Here is a 7,927-nt window from a genome sequence, read left to right on the forward strand (position 1 = left end):
TCACGGACAAATTTTATTTTCCATAATAATTCCATTTATATATTGAAAAGTTGACACGGCACGCTATGGAGCGAACGCTGTGTTCATATGAATAAATCATATCAAATAACTATCAGGGGAGATTCTAGAGCATTCTTCCCCGTTTTACTTCTAAACATTTCGTTTAGGGTTCATTGGATGCTCGAGCGACGGAAACAGATTTTTATTTATGTTTTTTTAATGGCCTCGATGTTTTTCATGTGTTTAGATGAAACTTTTGTTATTGCCCGTGTCTTATTTTTGTTTCACGTAAAATTAATTACGTAACTGGAGCGTAAAATTATCGCTATTTAGCATACATTTAACATACCGCAGAGGTGTAGACAACTTGGAACGATGGTCACTAGAAGAGTAGAAAGAAAACGTCCGTGGCCGGTGCCCCAAACGTTGGTCCGGCCAGATCTCCGAGCAAACCAGCGGACCACTTAGCGCTGCACTACACCAGGCAACTGACCGGAACCGATGGAGGCTGGCAGTCGACAAGCTGAAACGGACTCACGATCCTCAGCAATGAGGGAGCGATGGAGAAGAGAAAGAGCATACTTTTTGTCTCAACTTTATTTTATTGCTATTAAATTTTACAAAAAATAATAATTTGGTTCTGAAAAATTTAGTTATTCCTTGATCATTATTAGTACGAATGAATTTGACTTTTAGCACAGATGCTAGTTACAAATTTCGATTCCCTCAAACACACGAAATCCCTACACACATATTGATACAGACACACAAAAATCCATTACATCCATTGGGTAATAATGAGCTTTGCGTTTTCACCTGTGTCAAACGAATAGCTGGTACATTGAATTTTTCAAGTATAAGAGTGGAAACGATGTGGAATCCCTGAGGATACGGCGCGTTCGCGTACACGACGAGGACGTAAGCCTCTCAGTGTTACGGTCACGCTGATTGAATCGAGCCCGAGGTGACGCGGGCATATTCTGAAATATTCCTACGTTATTTCTTTTGAATATCCCTCATTTAGCACACATACGAGATGTGCTTACTGGTGGTAGGACCTCTTGTGAGTCCGCACGGGTAGGTACCACCACTCTTCTTTTTTTTTCCTACCTAAGCTGATAGCCTCGAGACGCTATTTCAGCGTAATCTTAACTAGTAGGTGAGCTCACGGGGCTCAAACTGGAGTGATGATAACACTGACCCTAGCAAGAGCAGTGCTTCGCAAATCTACCACCGCATCGGAAGCGCGACCCACTGAGAAGATCCAGCGAGAAACTCAGTGGGCTGTGTCTATGGGTTAATTCGCTCGTCGAGCCCTTCGTCGCAAGCGACGGGTTCGACGAGGACGGTGACCGGAGCCACCACTCTGTTTATTTCTGCCGTGAAGCAGTAATGGGTTTCGGTTTGAAGGGTGGGGCAGCCGTTGTAACTATACTTGAGACCTTAGAACTTATATCGCAAGAAGCATACGTTGTAGATGTTTATGGGCTCCAGTAACCACTTAACACCAGGTGAGCTGTGAGGCTCGTCCACTCATCAAAGCAATAAAAAAATGTGTTTGGTAAATATTAGTAAGCCAGATAACGATCCTTTACTACACATTTTCATGAGATGTTAACACTAAATAAACCTCAATAACTTACCATTTTTTCTAATTACTTGTATAAAGTTCACATGTATATACTTTATATATATATACTTGTAAATGGTTAAGAAATATTTGGTCGTTCGAATTATGAACAATGTAGGGATATTTCCGAAACTCTGGGACCACGGAGGGACTTCGGTTCACTTTGTGTTTTGTATCGTATGTTCTATGGGGAGTGTGCTCTGAGTTTATCGAGTCATCTGATCGAGGCTTTATGCTATCGTATCGACCACCGCCTGGACATAGTTTATCAATACTTTTTGCCGCGAACCATCCGGCCTTTGAATTAATCTCCCACCACGGTATTTCCGGGATGGTTTGGCGTCTTCAAACGTGGTTTGAGGAAAGCAGTAAACGGTAGGCTTACGTGAAATTACTGAGCCAAATGCGACCACTCACTATTAGGCGGACCGTATGATAATCTGTTTTCTAGGCAATAATATATGAAAAACTTAATTTAATCATTATATTCACAAAAAAAAACAGATGCTACGTATGTATATGAGCATTACCAGAGAACATATTGGTAAACGTTACTATTTGTTTTAATTCAAACACTTTTTTTCTTTCTTAGTTGTCGTAAAATATACCAGAATAAGTGTTTTTGTGTCTAGAGCCTTGCAGAGCTTCTTCGAAAGAGTATAACGTCGTTTGCACTGCACGATTTCACGAGCAGAATTGTTTTAAGAATATTTTTGTAAACATACATAAGCTTAGCGCGATAAAATTGAATCAGTATTTATCGAGTTAAACAACAAATTTTAATAGGTATAAGGTAGATATATATAGGTATATTTATTCGGTATATATTTTGCTCTTCCACAGATGATAAACAGTTAATAAACCACGGCTATTACACTTTTGAACATAAAGAAACGCAAAATTTAAAAAATTAAAGCAATTCACACAACGTCGCTCCTCGCGCTCCCGCCAAAATGTATCTACTTTTTTGTCACATTTTGATTTCTGGCATACATAAAAAATAATTCAGGAATAACATTTTATAATGACATGGAATGTTCTAAAATGATTAAATAATAATAAAAGACTTAATTGCGTTTTCTGTAACATATTAAGAAAACAACATCTAAAGCCTTTATTTTCCTTTTTAATTCTTTTTTTATTGCCCTTATAGGCAGATGAGCATACGCCCCACCTGATGGTGAGTGGTTACCGTCGCCCATGGACTTCAGCAATGCCAGGGGCAGAGCCAAGCCGCTGCCTACCAAAATATTTTACACAGTATTATTGAATTATGTAAAACCGCTGAAGTATGAAACCTATGTAAAACTAAACTCTTTTGTCTCAATGACAGACAGTTCTGTCAACCTATCTAAGAATATATTTTTTTAAACTAAAATGTTTCAACTCAAAATAAAAATGTTGTCAAATTCGGGTCACAGATCAACATTTTTTATGGATGCATTTAAATTTAAGAAAGGAATATTAGAAAATAGCGTCTCATTAGGGCGGCATTCGACTTCTGCTACTGACGTGTTTGCACTGCGCCATTGTCGCTACCGTCAAAACTCAAACTCCACCGTGATTAGTACTTTGCGGATGACAAGTCAACGATTATAAATATTGATCATTCTTAATAAGAAAAAAGGGGTGCGTTATTATAAACTAGTGGTCGCCCGGTAGTCGAAATTCGACTATAATTAATTGAAATTATAAGTTTGTACACTATTATGATTCTATCTTCAAAAACTATTACACTTCTATGATCACAAATTTCGCCAAGACTACACTATAGAAAAATATTAATAAAGACAAACAATATTTAATCTATTCTCAAATTGACCACAAACGTCAAGAACAAAAGTTTGACAATAAATAAATAGTATGCATGCGTGTGTGCATCAAATACATGGTAGTGTGCGTAATATTTTCTTTATTGATTTGTTGTATCTTTTATGCATTATTTAAAAAAATATATGCATTGTGCACTTCTTCTCTATATTCTCTATAAGTGTGGAAAATTTCATACTCCCCCGTCCGCGCAATTTTCGTAAAAAGGGATACAAAGTTTTTGCTTCACGTATTAATATATAGATACTTCGGTTTGTTTAATAGTATACATTTTTAGAGCATTCCAAGGATTTATACGTTAGATCGATTGTCTAGAATTACATACGCGATCCTGTAGACCGAATGATAAATAGTCGACATCGCCCAAAACACGTCATTACAGATCCTCCAGATCCATTAACGGTGCTTTTAGGTACTACAAGCACCGGTCACCGTCCTCCTCGAACCCGTCGCTTGCGACGAAGGGCTCGACGAGCGAATTAACCCATACAGCCCACTGAGTTTCTCGCCGGATCTTCTCAGTGGGTCGCGTTTCCGATCCGATGGCAGATTCTGCGAAGCACTACTCTTGCTAGTGCCAGCGTTAGCAACACTTTGGTTTGAGCCCCGTGAACTCACCTACATGTTAGGGCGAAGCTGAAATAGCCGCTCAAGGCTATCAGCATAGGTAGGAACAATTTTTTTTTTATCGATTACGCTATTGTATAATTTTGGTTTTTTTCCAAAGGTTCGACTTAAATTATATATCTAAAATCGTAACTAGATATCGTGATAAAAGTCTAGATAGTAAAAACTAATAATTGTTTTTCAGATTAGAATAAAAACCGCCCAAAAACTTTGAATAGATATTAACACGTGTCTCTATTAGAAATTGCATGACGAAATCAACTAAGTAATTCGAATATTGTGTGCATCTAGTCACAGCGAAATCGCATTATGACGCTCCCAATTTAGTTTGCATTCACTTCTGACCACTGTGACGCAGATTGAAAGGTCCTCAAATATTTTGCTTACGAAAAAAATTGCCTGCGAAGCATTTTGATTTTTATCACGGTGGGCTATGGAAGATATTTCTGTTACTTTAATTCTCGTATGAATAGGGTCCTTCGGGTTGAGGAGTGAGTGTCGATTTGTCGCGTCACGCCTCAGGGCACTCGGGCCAGTAATCTAGTTGTCGCTCCCGCTACGCAGTTAAAATCGGAAGGCTAATAAAATATTTTGACCCCTTTATGAGATGAATACGCCCACTTTGAAGTACAGTCACGGAGTTTGCTTCAAAATAAAGAATAATTCGGAAAACCATCTATCTATCGACGCTTGAAAGGCAAAGGTGACTAAGCGACTTTTTTTTTTTTTTTCTACCTATGCTGTTAGCCTTGAGAGGCTATTTCAGCTTCGCCCTAACGTTAGTAGGTGAGCTCGCGGGGCTCAACCGGAGGTTGCTAACACTGACCCTAGCAAGAGCAGTGCTTCGCAGAATCTACCACCGGATCGGAAACGCGACCACTGAGAAGATCCGGCGAGAAACTCAGTGGGCTGTGTCTATGGGTTAGTTCGCTCGTCGAGCCCTTCGTCGCAAGCGACGGGTTCGACGAGGACGGTGACGGGTGCTTGTGGTGCCTAAAAGCACCGTTAATGGATCAGGAGGATCCGTAATGACGTGCTTTGGGCGACGTCGACGGTTTACCATTCGGTCTACTGGGTCGGGTATGTAATTTCCAGCGGCTACGATGAGAGGGTTCTCATGTCGTGCCGCCTTCTCAAAATGGCGCAGCGATGCCGACTGCAGATACTTACTAACTGAATCGAGCTCCAGGTCATCGTGGAGATCCACGTTCCTAAGGAACCAAGGCGCTCCGACGGCTATCCTGCAGAATCGGGATTGAATAACCTGAAGGGATTTCAAGTGGGTGCGGGCTGCGTGAGCGAATACTACGCTTGCATACGTCATGACGGGGCGTATACAAGTTTTGTAGAGAGTTACCTTATTGCGGAGGGACAGTTTGCTTCGACTACAAAGCATTGGATAGAGTCGTCCTAGTATAAACGCGGCGCGGTCGCGTACCGTTTTTATATGGGGACGGAATGTCATCCCTCTGTCGAGGGTGACGCCTAGATATTTGACCTTCGAGATCCACGGTATGGGCTGGCCAAAGAGAGTGATGGGAAATGACTAAGCGACAATAACTGCTTTGTACATAAATGACAGGCAATTACCATATTCGATGCGCAAATAAAATTTATTTCTAGGTCTATTAAAATCATTTCAATCCTACAGCTAGATTCGCTAAAATAGAATTTTTTTCAGGTATTTCAACTTTAAATTAGTCTACTGTAAACTTCGCAGGTAATAGTGTTCTGTGACTGTAAAGTTCACGCATTGTCGCTTAGTCACGTTTGCCTTTCAAGCGTCGATATATAAAAATGAATTGCTGTTCGTTAGTTTCGCTAAAACTCGAGAACGGCTGGACCGATTTTGCTAATTTTGGTCTTGAATTAGTTGTGGAAGTCCAGAGAAGGTTTAAAAGGTAGATGAATATGTAAATGCTCGCAATTAAATAAAAATAACAATTTTGTTTTCCCTTTGATGTGTCCCCCGTCGGACGGATTCCTTTTGTTTGTTTTAAGTTTATTTTATACAAAAGTTTAGGTATTTTAATTATCGATTGAGGTACTACGAAGTCGGCCGGGTCAGCTAGTAAACTAGTAACTTGATAAATAACACTCTATATAACTCTATAATAGTTAAGTAATAAACATCTTTTTATTTTTCAAATATTAATGCGATCCCAATACTTTTCATTTTTATAAGATAACTAATTTTCCAGTTTAAAGTTTATTCTGAGTCCGACTGTCCGTGTTACGTCGTGGGACCCCTTCAGAACTATTCGGATGCGACAATAATTGAAATTTGTACCCGGAGGCATTCATGGTAAATAACTTTATTCACCATTTAGCTTTCAATTTGAGAGGCGTGTGTTTTGCGACGGAAAAGATCGCGCCTGTCTCAACGGAGCCGACGGAAATCTTTACCGGGCCTTCCCTTTAGTTATTGTTATTTCACTTGAATATTGTATATGAATTTCGTGCTGAGCTGAACAGATTTTTAGTACCTCGTATCGAGTCAAGCTGATTATCATCAGACAGAAGAAAGAAGTTTGCTTATTAAATAAACTCGCGTGCAATCTGTGTGACAGTTGTGCGTTAGTAGTAAAATGTCAAAAATCATTTCGTATCATCAAGCGTTGAGCAACAGTTGTACCAAAAGTCTTCGTGCAATAGAATCAAAGATAGACACACAATGATCACATTAAAAATTCAATTCAAATAAAATAGTTCTAAACTATATAATATATTTTTGATGCTAGGACCATAATTATGTTTAAACTAGGATTATATTATATTTATATAAAGAAATAAAAAAAATATACTAGAACAATGAGCCTAAAACTAAAAGCCTTCGAAAAAATATAATATAAAAACTACAATATATTATTAACAAGAGTCCCTTTAGGCTAGATTTCGAAGATACTGGCAGCGTTCCCCCATTAATTAGTTCTAAACTGTCTTATATGAAATATTGCGTGAATCTATATCTATGTATAACTATGTAAAAAAATATACAAAACAGCTTATTACCACTAGTTCCTTTGTTTGTCAACCGTTTTTTCTTTTATTATTTTTAGGTGTCTAGTGACCTTCCCTCAGGTTATATTTAAAAAAAAAATGATTTTCTTTTCACTATGATACATGAGAATTTCATTATTGTATTTCTCAATAGTACATATTATTGTTACTAAAGATAATCACAAATTGCTACTTGCAATGAGGTTAGTGCTTGAATTATTATCAATTAAAACCAAGTAAAGAATAGAATCATTCGTGCGGAAACTACACGACACAGTTTTCATATCTTGATAATAAATAAATTATCTTTGATGACGCTAATTTAATTACCTAGAACTAAATTGCTCGTTCACAAACAATTTTATAATTTTGTTTTTACTTTACCTACTTAAATACAAAAACAAAATTATATTCTACTTCTATTCTTTTACTTTTCTTAAATACAGTTTGTTACAAAAGTATTTTAGTCATTGGCGATTGGTTTTGTTTTATTTGAAGTTCATTACAATTTAAACATGAGACATATTGTTCGTAAATTTATTTTTGTAATGCAAAACATTTAATTATGTTAAGTTTAGAATCTATAATTAAAAAATGCGTAATAATTTTTACTGGTGGTAGGACCTCTTGTGAGTCTGCGCGGGTAGGTACCACCGCCCTGCCTATTTCTGCCGTGAAGCAGTAGTGCGTTTCGGCTTGAAGGGTGGGGCTGCCGTTGTAGCTATACTTGAGACCTTAGAACTTATATCTCAAGGTGGGTGGCGCATTTACGTCGTAGATGTCTATGGGCTCCAGTAACCACTTAACACCAGGTGGGCTGTGAGCTCGTCCCCCCAACAA

This window comes from Bombyx mandarina, chromosome 25, assembly GCF_030267445.1.
Source record: "Bombyx mandarina strain Sakado chromosome 25, ASM3026744v2".
NCBI lineage: Eukaryota > Metazoa > Arthropoda > Insecta > Lepidoptera > Bombycidae > Bombyx > Bombyx mandarina.